Source organism: Notolepis coatsorum (genome assembly GCF_963971535.1).
Source record: "Notolepis coatsorum genome assembly, chromosome: 7".
In the NCBI taxonomy this organism is placed as follows: domain Eukaryota; kingdom Metazoa; phylum Chordata; class Actinopteri; order Aulopiformes; family Paralepididae; genus Notolepis; species Notolepis coatsorum.
Genome location: NC_140171.1, coordinates 148583810 through 148599751, shown reverse-complemented (window position 1 = coordinate 148599751; position 15942 = coordinate 148583810).

Here is a 15942-nt window from a genome sequence, read left to right as displayed (position 1 = left end):
ATACTTTCATACAAAATGCTTCTTACTGTTACGCTCCAGAGACTGTGCTAGACAAGATAGTATCAAATAACATAATATAGCATGTAATTTAGAAGAAGAAAAATGAGGTCACAGTGTTCGGTATAGACATATGTACAATGTTCTGAGTTACCATATAATATACAATACTATGCAGTGTACTAATGTACAGTACTATCTAGTGCAAAGCAGAAATGGGATGAGGTACAATTTTAGGTACAATTTACAGTAAGGTGTACGAGTTGTAGTGCAATCCTTCATCAATAAATATAAAGTGTGGGGAGTGGGTGCTACAGTGTGTTTGTTTAAAGTGGGTGTGTGCTATAAAGTGTGTGGAGTGGGTGCTACAGTGTGTTTGTTTAAAGTGAGTGTGTGCGTGTGGATGTGTGTGCTATGTGCGTTGGTGGTTGTTGTTGTGTAATGTTCATTCATTGTTCGTTTAGCAGCCTGATGGCCTGGGGATAGAAGCTTCTTCTGAGTCTTTCTGTGCTCGCCTTGAGACTCCGGTATCGCTTGCCTGACCGCAGCAGTTCAAAGAGGCAGTTGTTCGGGTGACTGGAGTCTTTAATGATTCTCTTAGCCTTGCCCGTGCAACGCTTGTTGTAAATGTTCTGGAGGGTGGGGAGCCCCCCTCCAATTGTGCGTTCGGCTGAACGTGTCACTCTTTGTAGTCTGCTTCGGTCTTGTGCAGTGCTATTCCCAAACCAGGAGGTGATGTTGCCGGTCAAGATGCTCTCTATTGTACATGAGTAGAAGTTCTTAAGGATCTTCTGACTGACTTGGAACTTCCTTAGGCGCCTGAGGAAGTAGAGGCGTTGTCGTGCCTTCTTCACAACACTGTCAATGTGTGTGGTCCATGTCAAGTCCTCGGATATGTAGGCTCCGAGGTACTTAAAGCTGTTGACTCTCTCAACCGGTGCCCCGTCGATGCTGAGGGGGCTGTAGTCCTTGACCCCCGACCTCCTGAAGTCCACAATCATCTCCTTTGTTTTGCTGACGTTCAGGGAGAGGCTGTTTTCCTAGCACCATCCCGCCAGGACCTTGACCTCTTCCAGGTAGGCCCTCTCGTCGTTGGCAGAGATCAGGCCCACCACCACTGTGTCGTCAGCAAATTTGATGATTGTATTGCTACTCCGCTGAGCCACACAGTCGTGTGTGTACAGGGAGTAGAGGAGGGGACTCAGAACACAGCCCTGGGGGGCCCCTATGTTGAGGGTGATGGATGAGGAGGTGCAGTTGCCTGCTCTCACCACCTGGGGTCTGCCAGTCAGGAAGTCCAAGACCCACTGGCAGAGGTCATAGCCCAAGCCCAGGTCCCTGAGCTTGGCTATGAGTATGGAGGGGACTATGGTATTGAATGCCGAGCTGTAGTCGATGAATAGCATTCTCACATAGTTCCCCTGCCTCTTGTCCAGGTGTGATGCTGCTGTGTGCAGCACATGGGCTATGGCGTCCTCCGTGGACCTGTTGGGGCGGTATGCAAATTGCAGGGGGTCCATGTTGATGGGGAGGGAGGAGCAGATGTAGCCCTTTACTAGCTTCTCAAAGCACTTCATGGCTATGGAGGTGAGAGCTACAGGGCGGTAGTCGTTGAGGCAAGCAGGCTTGTATTTTTTGGGTACAGGGATGTTAATATGGAGTGTGCGTGTTTGCTCACGTGGGAAGTCTTGGGTAATGGGCTTCCGTAAAAAGCCAAAACGCTTTCTGTCGCCAATGTGGTTGTGCAGTGCACATTACCCAGAGTGCTTTGCATGCATATGTAAATCACCATATAATTTGTCAACTTTAGCAACTTCTTTTACATTTGATATTTCTGCCCTAAACTGAGGTAATTTATGAAATAGAGACCACTATTTATCCATGCCATTGTACTATAATGGTAGATTTGTCTTCAAAATACACCCAAAAAAAGGAGCTAAAGGACCGTTTGTGTGGGTGCCTTTACGTGCAGTCGGGTGGGAACAATGTGGCCCTTACCCAGCATTCTTGTGCAGAGGCAATATCGTAGTCTATGAAGTTTATCTGTGACGTGTTTTTTGCTGGTTGAAAACTTAACCCAATACCCCGCCAGGACGACTTGAAATATAGTCGGCCATGGCAATTTTTGAAAGTCTCTAAGGAGACTTATCAATGTGTCAAAGTAATCATTGTTAATGCGGCTAAGTCAACTTGCTAGGCCTATGTGACCGTTACCGATGCTGTCCAGTTGCTTGTGACTTTTCTCCTAGAAAACACAGGTGATGACATCATTGTTGTGTCACCCGCAGTCTGTTCCAATGCATTGAGACACATGGGCCTGCAATGTAGTGCAGCTTCTCTTTGCTAAGTTTTTTTTTATAGGGGAAGCATTGAGACAGTTTACAGCTAGTAAAATTGTACAAACTACAGCCGTTAGGGGTACTGTTTCATTTACCTTTTAATAATGTGCTAAAAAAGTTCTAAATAAATAACTTTTAGGGAGGCCGCTTGTTTACCGTTCTGCCCGTAGTCGTCCCGTGCAATGCAAAGCCTGCATGCTGACAAAGAAAAAGTACACAAGGGACAATGGTCAAGTTAAAGTGGTAATCTGTAAACTCCTCATTTGTGTTTATTTAGGGGACATCTATTGGCGAAAAGTAGTCATTGCTGCTGTGTTTTTGCACTGTATTGACTTGCCATCCATCTTGAAAATCCATGTTAACCAATGAGTCCGTCAGCCTTCTACTTATTCCAAATAAACTACTGTTGCTGGTAGTGATGTAAAACACTTCACTTCATGTGTGCCGAATAATCTTCCCTGGAATGTCTTACCAGACACCAGTGTTTAGAACAGCTGAGCACAGCAGATGAAAAAGCATTTGTGAACTGGGTATAGGTAGAATCGCTATTGTGTTATATCATTTGGCGACAGAGAGGGGCAGAATAGACATCTTTAAAAAAAAATTACATGAAAATGTTTGAGATTATTACTTTGAAATAAAAGCAGTGGGGACATTTGTAGTCATGTTAATATGGAGTGTGCGTGTTTGCTCACGTGGGAAGTCTTCGGTAATGGACTTACGTAAAAAGCCAAAACGCCTTCTGTCGCCAATGTGGTTGTGCAGTGCACATTACCCAGAGTGCTTTGCATGCATATGTAAATCACCATATAATTTGTCAACTTTAGCAACTTCTTTTACATTTGATATTTCTGCCCTAAACTGAGGTAATTTATGAAATAGAGAACACTATTTATCCATGCCATTGTACTATAATGGTAGATTTGTCTTCAAAATACACCCAAAAAAAGGAGCTAAAGGACCGTTTGTGTGGGTGCCTTTACGTGCAGTCGGGTGGGAACAATGTGGCCCTTACCCAGCATTCTTGTGCAGAGGCAATATCGTAGTCTATGAAGTTTATCTGAGACGTGATTTTTGCTGGTTGAAAACTTAACCCAATACCCCGCCAGGACGACTTGAAATATAGTCGGCCATGGCAATTTTTGAAAGTCTCTAAGGAGACTTATCAATGTGTCAAAGTAATCATTGTTAATGCGGCTAAGTCAACTTGCTAGGCCTATGTGACCGTTACCGATGCTGTCCAGTTGCTTGTGACTTTTCTCCTAGAAAACACAGGTGATGACATCATTGTTGTGTCACCCGCAGGCTGTTCCAATGCATTGAGACACATGAGCCTGCAATGCAGTGCAGCTTCTCTTTGCTAAGTTTTTTTTATAGGGGAAGCATTGAGACAGTTTACAGCTAGTAAAATTGTACAAACTACAGCTGTTGTGAAGGGCCAGATTAAACCGAATATATATATTTATTATATATATATATTTAATTGTATTTGTATATTCTCTAATATTCCTTGATATCCCTTGTATATTCCTTGTACAATATGCATTGAATATCCATTCTAGCCTACTGAACATCCCATAATAGTCTCCATTCTACTATTGGTCGAGACCTTGGTGCCAGGCTGCCATACCCCCAAGACCCAGTTCAAACGTACCGCTCAACATGTACGAACAAGTCCTAGTTCCGCGTAGGAATCTGGCTACCGCACCACTAATGGGACTATTTGTTCATAGTGCGTATATATACTGCGCTACTAAAGTAGGACTTTCTTTTCAGTCCAGTTTCTTACCCTCCAATAGAGTCACAGACGTAAAGCCTCCCCGCGACGCCACGTGTGGGAGTAAGGCCAAGTTCGGCTTACCATCGGTATTGAGACATCGTGTATATTAATATTTGAATAGTCATATTTGGCACTATATCGTCGAGTTGGACGTAGTCTATTAAGCTAATAATAGTCTGTTAATATATAGTGCTTCGTGCGGTGAGAATACTACCGTAGTCAGTACCCCATCGTTTCGGGCAGAGAACTGGCTGCTTATCCAGGGTGGTTGACCCCACGTGAAGCTGCACCCGAGGAGCCCCAGAGCCGACGAGCGAGTGGACCTGTATACCGGATTATTCTACCGACGACAGCCCGCCTTCCCCGGCACGGATTATGCTTTGTATACGCTGATTATTCCATGGATAAAGACCCCCGACACTGCCGTGTGTTGGAACCCCCCCCCCTGGAGAGGACGCAAGGTGAGGAGACGCTCTGCAAGACGAGGTCGCTTCACGTCTCTCCTCCGTGGACCGGAGGACGCCGGCCCACAAAGAGTCCATCTGCTTTCATCTGTGGTCCAAGGATCGCCGGCGCATTGAACGGCACTACAGTGGGTTCACCTGGGATACCCTTGGCCGGATGAGGCAGCCGGATTCTACCCCCCCCCCCTTCCTACTCCTGTCGGCTTACAAGCGACCGGATTAACCCCCCCTAGTGTATCCAGTATATAATCATTAAAGTATCATTGCTGTTATTCCTTAAACTATTCCAGGTCGTATATGTACCACCTGCGCCTTCAGAGATTGGACATTCTCTATTGATATACCGACGAATACTCTTGCCATAAAAGTGCATACTAATTCCCATTCATAAATGTGATTGATTTGATTAAGTGCTTGCTCTACACACCATCGCTGTGTAGAAATAAAGACCTATTTCTAATTCGTACATTTGTGTTGGATCCGTTTCATCTACGTGACAGTGTTCATCATAATATATTTATGCCGAGTACTGGGTGGCCGAATATTAAGTACAAAGGTAGTGGTAGTAAGTATCATATCTAGTAATACAGTCAGGGAATTGTACCCCTCAGTTACAACAGCCGTTAGGGGTACTGTTTCATTTACCTTTTAATAATGTGCTAAAAAAGTTCTAAATAAATAACCTGCAATGCAGTGCAGCTTCTATTTGCTAAGTTTTTTTTATAGGGGAAGCATTGAGACAGTTTACAGCTAGTAAAATTGTACAAACTACAGCCGTTAGGGGTACTGTTTCATTTACCTTTTAATAATGTGCTAAAAAAGTTCTAAAAAAATAACTTTTAGGGAGGCCGCTTGTTTACCGTTCTGCCCGTAGTCGTCCCGTGCAATGCAAAGCCTGCTTGCTGACAAAGAAAAAGTACACAAGGGACAATGGTCAAGTTAAAGTGGTAATCTGTAAACTCCTCATTTGTGTTTATTTAGGGGACATCTATTGGCGAAAAGTAGTCATTGCTGCTGTATTTTTGCACTGTATTGACTTGCCATCCATCTTGAAAATCCATGTTAACCAATGAGTCCGTCAGCCTTCTACTTATTCCAAATAAACTACTGTTGCTGGTAGTGATGTAAAACACTTCACTTCATGTGTGCCGAATAATCTTCCCTGGAATGTCTTACCAGACACCAGTGTTTAGAACAGCTGAGCACAGCAGATGAAAAAGCATTTGTGAACTGGGTATAGGTAGAATCGCTATTGTGTTATATCATTTGGCGACAGAGAGGGGCAGAATAGACATCTTTAAAATAAAATTACATGACAATTTTGAGATTATTACTTTGAAATAAAAGCAGTGGGGACATTTGTAGTCATGTTAATATGGAGTGTGCGTGTTTGCTCACGTGGGAAGTCTTGGGTAATGGGCTTCCGTAAAAAGCCAAAACGCCTTCTGTTGCCAATGTGGTTGTGCAGTGCACATTACCCAGAGTGCTTTGCATGCATATGTAAATCACCATATAATTTGTCAACTTTAGCAACTTCTTTTACATTTGATATTTCTGCCCTAAACTGAGGTAATTTATGAAATAGAGAACACTATTTATCCATGCCATTGTACTTGAATGGTAGATTTGTCTTCAAAATACACCCAAAAAAAGGAGCTAGAGGACCGTTTGTGTGGGTGCCTTTACGTGCAGTCGGGTGGGAACAATGTGGCCCTTACCCAGCATTCTTGTGCAGAGGCAATATTGTAGTCTATGAAGTTTATCTCAGACGTGATTTTTGCTGGTTGAAAACTTAACCCAATACCCCGCCAGGACGACTTGAAATATAGTCGGCCATGGCCATTTTTGAAAGTCTCTAAGGAGACTTATCAATGTGTCAAAGTAATCATTGTTAATGCGTTTAAGTCAACTTGCTAGGCCTATGTGACCGTTACCGATGCTGTCCAGTTGCTTGTGACTTTTCTCCTGGAAAACACAGGTGATGACATCATTGTTGTGTCACCCGCAGGCTGTTCCAATGCATTGAGACACATGGGCCTGCAATGCAGTGCAGCTTCTCTTTGCTACGTTTTTTTTTATAGGGGAAGCATTGAGACAGTTTACAGCTAGTAAAATTGTACAAACTACAGCCGTTAGGGGTACTGTTTCATTTACCTTTTAATAATGTGCTAAAAAAGTTCTAAATAAATAACTTTTAGGGAGGCCGCTTGTTTACCGTTCTGCCCGTAGTCGTCCCGTGCAATGCAAAGCCTGCATGCTGACAAAGAAAAAGTACACAAGGGACAATGGTCAAGTTAAAGTGGTAATCTGTAAACTCCTCATTTGTGTTTATTTAGGGGACATCTATTGGCGAAAAGTAGTCATTGCTGCTGTGTTTTTGCACTGTATTGACTTGCCATCCATCTTGAAAATCCATGTTAACCAATGAGTCCGTCAGCCTTCTACTTATTCCAAATAAACTACTGTTGCTGGTAGTGATGTAAAACACTTCACTTCATGTGTGCCGAATAATCTTCCCTGGAATGTCTTACCAGACACCAGTGTTTAGAACAGCTGAGCACAGCAGATGAAAAAGCATTTGTGAACTGGGTATAGGTAGAATCGCTATTGTGTTATATCATTTGGCGACAGAGAGGGGCAGAATAGACATCTTTAAAAAATAATTACATGTCAATTTTGAGATTATTACTTTGAAATAAAAGCAGTGGGGACATTTGTAGTCATGTTAATATGGAGTGTGCGTGTTTGCTCACGTGGGAAGTCTTGGGTAATGGGCTTCCGTAAAAAGCCAAAACGCTTTCTGTCGCCAATGTGGTTGTGCAGTGCACATTACCCAGAGTGCTTTGCATGCATATGTAAATCACCATATAATTTGTCAACTTTAGCAACTTCTTTTACATTTGATATTTCTGCCCTAAACTGAGGTAATTTATGAAATAGAGAACACTATTTATCCATGCCATTGTACTTGAATGGTAGATTTGTCTTCAAAATACACCCAAAAAAAGGAGCTAGAGGACCGTTTGTGTGAGTGCCTTTACGTGCAGTCGGGTGGGAACAATGTGGCCCTTACCCAGCATTCTTGTGCAGAGGCAATATCGTAGTCTATGAAGTTTATCTGAGACGTGATTTTTGCTGGTTGAAAACTTAACCCAATACCCCGCCAGGACGACTTGAAATATAGTCGGCCATGGCAATTTTTGAAAGTCTCTAAGGAGACTTATCAATGTGTCAAAGTAATCATTGTTAATGCGGCTAAGTCAACGAGCTAGGCCTATGTGACCGTTACCGATGCTGTCCAGTTGCTTGCGACTTTTCTCCTGGAAAACACAGGTGATGACATCATTGTTGTGTCACCCGCAGTCTGTTCCAATGCATTGAGACACATGGGCCTGCAATGCAGTGCAGCTTCTCTTTGCTAAGTTTTTTTCATAGGGGAAGCATTGAGACAGTTTACAGCTAGTAAAATTGTACAAACTACAGCCGTTAGGGGTACTGTTTCATTTACCTTTTAATAATGTGCTAAAAAAGTTCTAAATAAATAACTTTTAGGGAGGCCGCTTGTTTACCGTTCTGCCCGTAGTCGTCCCGTGCAATGCAAAGCCTGCATGCTGACAAAGAAAAAGTACACAAGGGACAATGGTCAAGTTAAAGTGGTAATCTGTAAACTCCTCATTTGTGTTTATTTAGGGGACATCTATTGGCGAAAAGTAGTCATTGCTGCTGTGTTTTTGCACTGTATTGACTTGCCATCCATCTTGAAAATCCATGTTAACCAATGAGTCCGTCAGCCTTCTACTTATTCCAAATAAACTACTGTTGCTGGTAGTGATGTAAAACACTTCACTTCATGTGTGCCGAATAATCTTCCCTGGAATGTCTTACCAGACACCAGTGTTTAGAACAGCTGAGCACAGCAGATGAAAAAGCATTTGTGAACTGGGTATAGGTAGAATCGCTATTGTGTTATATCATTTGGCGACAGAGAGGGGCAGAATAGACATCTTTAAAAAAAAAAATTACATGACAATTTTGAGATTATTACTTTGAAATAAAAGCAGTGGGGACATTTGTAGTCATGTTAATATGGAGTGTGCGTGTTTGCTCACGTGGGAAGTCTTGGGTAATGGGCTTCCGTAAAAAGCCAAAACGCCTTCTGTCGCCAATGTGGTTGTGCAGTACACATTACCCAGAGTGCTTTGCATGCATATGTAAATCACCATATAATTTGTCAACTTTAGCAATTTCTTTTACATTTGATATTTCTGCCCTAAACTGAGGTAATTTATGAAATAGAGAACACTATTTATCCATGCCATTGTACTTGAATGGTAGATTTGTCTTCAAAATACACCCAAAAAAAGGAGCTAGAGGACCGTTTGTGTGAGTGCCTTTACGTGCAGTCGGGTGGGAACAATGTGGCCCTTACCCAGCATTCTTGTGCAGAGGCAATATCGTAGTCTATGAAGTTTATCTGAGACGTGATTTTTGCTGGTTGAAAACTTAACCCAATACCCCGCCAGGACGACTTGAAATATAGTCGGCCATGGCAATTTTTGAAAGTCTCTAAGGAGACTTATCAATGTGTCAAAGTAATCATTGTTAATGCGGCTAAGTCAACGAGCTAGGCCTATGTGACCGTTACCGATGCTGTCCAGTTGCTTGCGACTTTTCTCCTAGAAAACACAGGTGATGACATCGTTGTTGTGTCACCCGCAGGCTGTTCCAATGCATTGAGACACATGAGCCTGCAATGCAGTGCAGCTTCTCTTTGCTAAGTTTTTTTTATAGGGGAAGCATTGAGACAGTTTACAGCTAGTAAAATTGTACAAACTACAGCCGTTAGGGGTACTGTTTCATTTACCTTTTAATAATGTGCTAAAAAAGTTCTAAATAAATAACTTTTAGGGAGGCCGCTTGTTTACCGTTCTGCCCGTAGTCGTCCCGTGCAATGCAAAGCCTGCATGCTGACAAAGAAAAAGTACACAAGGGACAATGGTCAAGTTAAAGTGGTAATCTGTAAACTCCTCATTTGTGTTTATTTAGGGGACATCTATTGGCGAAAAGTAGTCATTGCTGCTGTGTTTTTGCACTGTATTGACTTGCCATCCATCTTGAAAATCCATGTTAACCAATGAGTCCGTCAGCCTTCTACTTATTCCAAATAAACTACTGTTGCTGGTAGTGATGTAAAACACTTCACTTCATGTGTGCCGAATAATCTTCCCTGGAATGTCTTACCAGACACCAGTGTTTAGAACAGCTGAGCACAGCAGATGAAAAAGCATTTGTGAACTGGGTATAGGTAGAATCGCTATTGTGTTATATCATTTGGCGACAGAGAGGGGCAGAATAGACATCTTTAAAATAAAATTACATGACAATTTTGAGATTATTACTTTGAAATAAAAGCAGTGGGGACATTTGTAGTCATGTTAATATGGAGTGTGCGTGTTTGCTCACGTGGGAAGTCTTGGGTAATGGGCTTCCGTAAAAAGCCAAAACGCCTTCTGTCGCCAATGTGGTTGTGCAGTGCACATTACCCAGAGTGCTTTGCATGCATATGTAAATCACCATATAATTTGTCAACTTTAGCAACTTCTTTTACATTTGATATTTCTGCCCTAAACTGAGGTAATTTATGAAATAGAGAACACTATTTATCCATGCCATTGTACTATAATGGTAGATTTGTCTTCAAAATACACCCAAAAAAAGGAGCTAAAGGACCGTTTGTGTGGGTGCCTTTACGTGCAGTCGGGTGGGAACAATGTGGCCCTTACCCAGCATTCTTGTGCAGAGGCAATATCGTAGTCTATGAAGTTTATCTGAGACGTGATTTTTGCTGGTTGAAAACTTAACCCAATACCCCGCCAGGACGACTTGAAATATAGTCGGCCATGGCAATTTTTGAAAGTCTCTAAGGAGACTTATCAATGTGTCAAAGTAATCATTGTTAATGCGGCTAAGTCAACTTGCTAGGCCTATGTGACCGTTACCGATGCTGTCCAGTTGCTTGTGACTTTTCTCCTAGAAAACACAGGTGATGACATCATTGTTGTGTCACCCGCAGGCTGTTCCAATGCATTGAGACACATGAGCCTGCAATGCAGTGCAGCTTCTCTTTGCTAAGTTTTTTTTATAGGGGAAGCATTGAGACAGTTTACAGCTAGTAAAATTGTACAAACTACAGCTGTTGTGAAGGGCCAGATTAAACCGAATATATATATTTATTATATATATATATTTAATTGTATTTGTATATTCTCTAATATTCCTTGATATCCCTTGTATATTCCTTGTACAATATGCATTGAATATCCATTCTAGCCTACTGAACATCCCATAATAGTCTCCATTCTACTATTGGTCGAGACCTTGGTGCCAGGCTGCCATACCCCCAAGACCCAGTTCAAACGTACCGCTCAACATGTACGAACAAGTCCTAGTTCCGCGTAGGAATCTGGCTACCGCACCACTAATGGGACTATTTGTTCATAGTGCGTATATATACTGCGCTACTAAAGTAGGACTTTCTTTTCAGTCCAGTTTCTTACCCTCCAATAGAGTCACAGACGTAAAGCCTCCCCGCGACGCCACGTGTGGGAGTAAGGCCAAGTTCGGCTTACCATCGGTATTGAGACATCGTGTATATTAATATTTGAATAGTCATATTTGGCACTATATCGTCGAGTTGGACGTAGTCTATTAAGCTAATAATAGTCTGTTAATATATAGTGCTTCGTGCGGTGAGAATACTACCGTAGTCAGTACCCCATCGTTTCGGGCAGAGAACTGGCTGCTTATCCAGGGTGGTTGACCCCACGTGAAGCTGCACCCGAGGAGCCCCAGAGCCGACGAGCGAGTGGACCTGTATACCGGATTATTCTACCGACGACAGCCCGCCTTCCCCGGCACGGATTATGCTTTGTATACGCTGATTATTCCATGGATAAAGACCCCCGACACTGCCGTGTGTTGGAACCCCCCCCCCTGGAGAGGACGCAAGGTGAGGAGACGCTCTGCAAGACGAGGTCGCTTCACGTCTCTCCTCCGTGGACCGGAGGACGCCGGCCCACAAAGAGTCCATCTGCTTTCATCTGTGGTCCAAGGATCGCCGGCGCATTGAACGGCACTACAGTGGGTTCACCTGGGATACCCTTGGCCGGATGAGGCAGCCGGATTCTACCCCCCCCCCCTTCCTACTCCTGTCGGCTTACAAGCGACCGGATTAACCCCCCCTAGTGTATCCAGTATATAATCATTAAAGTATCATTGCTGTTATTCCTTAAACTATTCCAGGTCGTATATGTACCACCTGCGCCTTCAGAGATTGGACATTCTCTATTGATATACCGACGAATACTCTTGCCATAAAAGTGCATACTAATTCCCATTCATAAATGTGATTGATTTGATTAAGTGCTTGCTCTACACACCATCGCTGTGTAGAAATAAAGACCTATTTCTAATTCGTACATTTGTGTTGGATCCGTTTCATCTACGTGACAGTGTTCATCATAATATATTTATGCCGAGTACTGGGTGGCCGAATATTAAGTACAAAGGTAGTGGTAGTAAGTATCATATCTAGTAATACAGTCAGGGAATTGTACCCCTCAGTTACAACAGCCGTTAGGGGTACTGTTTCATTTACCTTTTAATAATGTGCTAAAAAAGTTCTAAATAAATAACCTGCAATGCAGTGCAGCTTCTATTTGCTAAGTTTTTTTTATAGGGGAAGCATTGAGACAGTTTACAGCTAGTAAAATTGTACAAACTACAGCCGTTAGGGGTACTGTTTCATTTACCTTTTAATAATGTGCTAAAAAAGTTCTAAAAAAATAACTTTTAGGGAGGCCGCTTGTTTACCGTTCTGCCCGTAGTCGTCCCGTGCAATGCAAAGCCTGCTTGCTGACAAAGAAAAAGTACACAAGGGACAATGGTCAAGTTAAAGTGGTAATCTGTAAACTCCTCATTTGTGTTTATTTAGGGGACATCTATTGGCGAAAAGTAGTCATTGCTGCTGTATTTTTGCACTGTATTGACTTGCCATCCATCTTGAAAATCCATGTTAACCAATGAGTCCGTCAGCCTTCTACTTATTCCAAATAAACTACTGTTGCTGGTAGTGATGTAAAACACTTCACTTCATGTGTGCCGAATAATCTTCCCTGGAATGTCTTACCAGACACCAGTGTTTAGAACAGCTGAGCACAGCAGATGAAAAAGCATTTGTGAACTGGGTATAGGTAGAATCGCTATTGTGTTATATCATTTGGCGACAGAGAGGGGCAGAATAGACATCTTTAAAATAAAATTACATGACAATTTTGAGATTATTACTTTGAAATAAAAGCAGTGGGGACATTTGTAGTCATGTTAATATGGAGTGTGCGTGTTTGCTCACGTGGGAAGTCTTGGGTAATGGGCTTCCGTAAAAAGCCAAAACGCCTTCTGTTGCCAATGTGGTTGTGCAGTGCACATTACCCAGAGTGCTTTGCATGCATATGTAAATCACCATATAATTTGTCAACTTTAGCAACTTCTTTTACATTTGATATTTCTGCCCTAAACTGAGGTAATTTATGAAATAGAGAACACTATTTATCCATGCCATTGTACTTGAATGGTAGATTTGTCTTCAAAATACACCCAAAAAAAGGAGCTAGAGGACCGTTTGTGTGGGTGCCTTTACGTGCAGTCGGGTGGGAACAATGTGGCCCTTACCCAGCATTCTTGTGCAGAGGCAATATTGTAGTCTATGAAGTTTATCTCAGACGTGATTTTTGCTGGTTGAAAACTTAACCCAATACCCCGCCAGGACGACTTGAAATATAGTCGGCCATGGCCATTTTTGAAAGTCTCTAAGGAGACTTATCAATGTGTCAAAGTAATCATTGTTAATGCGTTTAAGTCAACTTGCTAGGCCTATGTGACCGTTACCGATGCTGTCCAGTTGCTTGTGACTTTTCTCCTGGAAAACACAGGTGATGACATCATTGTTGTGTCACCCGCAGGCTGTTCCAATGCATTGAGACACATGGGCCTGCAATGCAGTGCAGCTTCTCTTTGCTACGTTTTTTTTATAGGGGAAGCATTGAGACAGTTTACAGCTAGTAAAATTGTACAAACTACAGCCGTTAGGGGTACTGTTTCATTTACCTTTTAATAATGTGCTAAAAAAGTTCTAAATAAATAACTTTTAGGGAGGCCGCTTGTTTACCGTTCTGCCCGTAGTCGTCCCGTGCAATGCAAAGCCTGCATGCTGACAAAGAAAAAGTACACAAGGGACAATGGTCAAGTTAAAGTGGTAATCTGTAAACTCCTCATTTGTGTTTATTTAGGGGACATCTATTGGCGAAAAGTAGTCATTGCTGCTGTGTTTTTGCACTGTATTGACTTGCCATCCATCTTGAAAATCCATGTTAACCAATGAGTCCGTCAGCCTTCTACTTATTCCAAATAAACTACTGTTGCTGGTAGTGATGTAAAACACTTCACTTCATGTGTGCCGAATAATCTTCCCTGGAATGTCTTACCAGACACCAGTGTTTAGAACAGCTGAGCACAGCAGATGAAAAAGCATTTGTGAACTGGGTATAGGTAGAATCGCTATTGTGTTATATCATTTGGCGACAGAGAGGGGCAGAATAGACATCTTTAAAAAATAATTACATGTCAATTTTGAGATTATTACTTTGAAATAAAAGCAGTGGGGACATTTGTAGTCATGTTAATATGGAGTGTGCGTGTTTGCTCACGTGGGAAGTCTTGGGTAATGGGCTTCCGTAAAAAGCCAAAACGCTTTCTGTCGCCAATGTGGTTGTGCAGTGCACATTACCCAGAGTGCTTTGCATGCATATGTAAATCACCATATAATTTGTCAACTTTAGCAACTTCTTTTACATTTGATATTTCTGCCCTAAACTGAGGTAATTTATGAAATAGAGAACACTATTTATCCATGCCATTGTACTTGAATGGTAGATTTGTCTTCAAAATACACCCAAAAAAAGGAGCTAGAGGACCGTTTGTGTGAGTGCCTTTACGTGCAGTCGGGTGGGAACAATGTGGCCCTTACCCAGCATTCTTGTGCAGAGGCAATATCGTAGTCTATGAAGTTTATCTGAGACGTGATTTTTGCTGGTTGAAAACTTAACCCAATACCCCGCCAGGACGACTTGAAATATAGTCGGCCATGGCAATTTTTGAAAGTCTCTAAGGAGACTTATCAATGTGTCAAAGTAATCATTGTTAATGCGGCTAAGTCAACGAGCTAGGCCTATGTGACCGTTACCGATGCTGTCCAGTTGCTTGCGACTTTTCTCCTGGAAAACACAGGTGATGACATCATTGTTGTGTCACCCGCAGTCTGTTCCAATGCATTGAGACACATGGGCCTGCAATGCAGTGCAGCTTCTCTTTGCTAAGTTTTTTTCATAGGGGAAGCATTGAGACAGTTTACAGCTAGTAAAATTGTACAAACTACAGCCGTTAGGGGTACTGTTTCATTTACCTTTTAATAATGTGCTAAAAAAGTTCTAAATAAATAACTTTTAGGGAGGCCGCTTGTTTACCGTTCTGCCCGTAGTCGTCCCATGCAATGCAAAGCCTGCATGCTGACAAAGAAAAAGTACACAAGGGACAATGGTCAAGTTAAAGTGGTAATCTGTAAACTCCTCATTTGTGTTTATTTAGGGGACATCTATTGGCGAAAAGTAGTCATTGCTGCTGTGTTTTTGCACTGTATTGACTTGCCATCCATCTTGAAAATCCATGTTAACCAATGAGTCCGTCAGCCTTCTACTTATTCCAAATAAACTACTGTTGCTGGTAGTGATGTAAAACACTTCACTTCATGTGTGCCGAATAATCTTCCCTGGAATGTCTTACCAGACACCAGTGTTTAGAACAGCTGAGCACAGCAGATGAAAAAGCATTTGTGAACTGGGTATAGGTAGAATCGCTATTGTGTTATATCATTTGGCGACAGAGAGGGGCAGAATAGACATCTTTAAAAAAAAAAATTACATGACAATTTTGAGATTATTACTTTGAAATAAAAGCAGTGGGGACATTTGTAGTCATGTTAATATGGAGTGTGCGTGTTTGCTCACGTGGGAAGTCTTGGGTAATGGGCTTCCGTAAAAAGCCAAAACGCCTTCTGTCGCCAATGTGGTTGTGCAGTACACATTACCCAGAGTGCTTTGCATGCATATGTAAATCACCATATAATTTGTCAACTTTAGCAATTTCTTTTACATTTGATATTTCTGCCCTAAACTGAGGTAATTTATGAAATAGAGAACACTATTTATCCATGCCATTGTACTTGAATGGTAGATTTGTCTTCAAAATA